The following is a 3790-nucleotide window of genomic DNA, read 5'->3' on the forward strand; positions in this document are numbered from 1 at the left end:
TAAATTAGAAATAATTGATTGAACTTAGCAATATGTTGATAAATAGTGTTCCTAAATATTTTTAATAGAGTATATTTGATTCTAAAATTATTCTACTATTCAATTTTATCAAAATATCTATTCATATCTATCCATATTACTTTATAAAATCCCTAATTTCTAACCCTAATTCCCAAATCAAACTCAGAAACCCTAATTTCCTAAATTAGAAACCCTAAGTTCCTAATCAGAAATCCTAACCTACCCATTTTCTTCTCCCTTCAGCCGCCGAGCCCCACCCCCTTCACCCCCTCTCACACAGACAGCATACTCACTCTCATCAACTCATATCACACACACCCACACTCAACAGAGACAAAGGAGAGAAGAAAAGAAGGAGTTGTCGCCACGCAGCCGCCGTCCTGTCGCCAACGCCGTCGCGGGGGGAGACCGAGGCCGAGGCAGGGAGTAGCGCCAAGAGGGAGAGGGGCCGCCGTCGCGTCCTGTTCACCATCGCCGTCGATCTGCCATGGAGCCACAAGCTTGCGTTACTGCCGATCTGTCCACAAGCATTCGTCGAGGGGACATAATCGCGAAGAGAGAGAGACGCACGAAGAGAAGCCCGCGACCAGCCTTGTCGCCGTCAGTGCCGCGGGTTGCCGTCGCCATCCTCGTGAGCTGCCACCGCGTCGCCGTTACTGAGCTGCAGTGCCGCTGTTGTCGCACTCTGCTGCTGCCGCGTCTCACTAAGCCGCCGCTGGAGGAGGAAGGCCCGCCAATTCTGCCTCTGCTTCTAGTTTCTGGAATCTGAGAAGAAGCCACTGCCACTGCTGGAACCGTTGGTTTTGTTGCTCTGTCCTTGCTTTAGATCCACTCTGAGGCGTTACTATCGCTGTTTGGCTGACACTGAGGCTTTTCACTGCCACCGAAGCTGCCTAGGACCACCGCTGTGGCTGCTATGAGAACAGAGCGGGTGCCAAAACCTAACAGAGTGCCGTTATTGTCGATTAGAGATGCCAAAACCACAACTGCTGCTGCTTGGCTGAAGCTGAGACCTTTCACCATCACTGGAGCTGCCCAGAATTATCATGGTAGCTGCTAAGAAAGCAGAACGGGTGTTAGAACTGCCAATGGAGCTGCTGGGTTTAGTGATCGTGAGTTTCGACATCGAGGTAGGGGATTTAACGTTTTTAATTTAGAATGCCTACAAAGTTATTTGGATAAGTGCAAATGGTTAACGATGGTTAAGAATCTCTTAGTTGACATGAATGACTTGAAATGGATTTGAAGTTAGTTAATTGTTGCAATTATTCTGAGCTGTGATTGAATTTAGATGCTGCTGTGATTAATGATTAATTTAGTATAATTTATTAAATTAAAGTATGCCAAGTTAATTACTGAAAAGCTGTCGTATGGATAATTGCTGAATTGGTTGAAATTTGGTTGTAAATTGTATTTTGAATTACTGATTTTTGTGATAAATTGGCTGAGATTCTGATCTTGAACGAGTTATTTTGAATTTGGGTTATGGTTGTGATATTGACTGGCTTTGTTATCGCGAGTAATTAACTGATGAGATTTACTTTGGTTTGAGGCTGTGAATGTCTTTGAGCTTTGTTGTGAGAGTTTGAAGCTGTAATTGATATTGGTTTCTCAGATTTTGATGGAATTGTTGAAAGGTTCTGATTCTATGTGGTTATATTGAATTAGTTGAGTTGTGTGGCTGTATTCTGGTTATTGAGAGTAAGTGCTTCTTGTTGTTTTTAGTTATCTAATGTAATGGATTGGCTGTGAAATTGACTTGTGATTGGTTAGAATTGGTTTTGGTAGTTGTTAATGTTGGTTCATGATAAATTAGAATTAAGTTTGAGAATTGTTAAAAGATTGAAGCTTGATTATTAAATTGACTTTTTATGAAATCTGAATTCAGAGATAAAATCAGTAACTCTAAAAGTATAAGGATAACTTGTGATAATTGGAAACTATATGGGGCAGAATTTTTGGGTGAACATATTATAAGAGAATTGGAATTATGTAAATAATACATAGTTTGGGTGCTTGCTGTGTTTCTCACTTCATAACTTTTTCATATGACATGGTATTAATCTGGAATTTGATTCAATAAAAAGCTAAAAGAGTCTTGTTTGAGATCGTGAATTTTGAAAGGCATTGGGTGAAAACTGGATTTTTACGGAATTTATCAAACTTACTACTTGCTGCTGTTTTTTTTCTGCATTTTCTTAGGAAACAATAACAGAATTTTAAGAGTGATGGTACAAGTTTTTATTGTGACCAAATTATCTCAACACCAAGTTTCTTGGAATACTAGTTTATTGAGTTTAATTCTGAAAGAATCCTATGATAAATGAAAGTTAGTTACGAATTGATGAGGTGAAAGTTGAATTGATGGGTTATGTGGGAATTGTGGGTTATGACTGAACTGTTGGATATTGTAAATTGTGAATTTTCTGACTGATTTGAGAACCTCTTATTTGGTAATTGTTGAGGAAAGGGGGAGATTTGTTGAGAAAGAGGGAACCCGTAAGGGTGGCTAAGCCCGAGTTTTAGGGGAGGTGCTGCCGGAATTTTGTAAAATCTAAGGTTTTACTTGAAAAAGTTATTTTAGAAGGTTTGAATTTAGAAAGTTATGTTATTTAAGTTTTATCTATTGATTAAAGTATTATGAATGGGCTGAATTTATTATGAAAACAATTTTATTTAGGTAAGAAAAGAATTATACTATTTTGAATTTGAATTACCAAGGTTTATGTTCAAGTTTGAATTATTTTTTGAGATTTATTCAATATGAAGAGAGTTATGCTTGGGGTTTGAAATAAAGGATTACTTTTTAGAAGTTTAATGAATAATGAGAAATGATAACTTATGATGATAGTTACACTGATTCTTTTGAGGAAAGATATTCAGTTTATGAAATTATTGGCAAGGACGTGGGTTTTGTCCCGCTTGCGTATTTATGATTATAAAAGAGAATAAAAAGCAGAGGACCTGTTGAAAGGTCATTTGTTGCTTGAGGCAACCGAAGAGATGTGTTTGTTCATTTGTTGCATTATGGCAACTCTTGAGATGTTTATGTGATGATCTGCTGCGTGAAGGCAGTCAGATAAATGGTGGTACGACCACTAAGAGCGCTTCCCTGGGATACTTAGCTATAATGCTATTCTGTAAGTCAGAGGACTCTTACAGAGGTATCGAGAAAACACAACTAGCATATACTCTGGTAAGTCAAAGGATTCTTACAGTGAGAGTGTGTGTGTGCTCCTGTAAGTCAAAGGACTCTTACAGTGAGTGTGTTGGGCAGATATAAGTTAACTAGCTCCGCCATGCAAGTCAAAGGACTCTTGTGAGGGGCATTGCCAATAGGGAAGCCTTACCTAGTCAGAAGACTCCGGGTAACGTCGGGAGCGGGTATGTAACCGACAAATGAGCTCATTACCTGCACTAGGGCTAGACATGCATCATCCTTGTATGTGCATTTGCACTTGATTGGGTTTGCTCGTTGTACTTCCCTGTGATTGTGCTGTTTGCCTTGCTGTGACTTGTTTGTGTGTTAAATTGAATCTTTTGTTAGTGCTATTTATTGGTGAGTGTATGATGATGATTAAGAATTGACGTTGTGATTGAAAATTAATTATGTGGTTGAAAAATGTTTAAAGTAACCAGTTTTATATTTTGGAATTTGTTGAGCTTAGGTTTTTGAAAGAGGTAAATAGTTAGTTAAAGTAAAACCAAGAATAGTGTTTTCAAAAAGGTTTGACAAAAATATAGTTTCCTTGAGTATATTAATTATTTG

The 3790-nt window shown here is 38.3% G+C and overlaps 1 long non-coding RNA gene across 1 annotated transcript in view; it reads left to right on the forward strand.

Annotated features, from left to right (window-relative positions):
* LOC107470123 (uncharacterized) overlaps positions 1-3790 on the forward strand; it is a 14793-nt gene that overhangs the window by 10261 nt on the left and 742 nt on the right. The window lies entirely within an intron of this gene.

This window comes from Arachis duranensis, chromosome 10 (assembly GCF_000817695.3).
Source record: "Arachis duranensis cultivar V14167 chromosome 10, aradu.V14167.gnm2.J7QH, whole genome shotgun sequence".
In the NCBI taxonomy this organism is placed as follows: Eukaryota; Viridiplantae; Streptophyta; class Magnoliopsida; order Fabales; family Fabaceae; genus Arachis; species Arachis duranensis.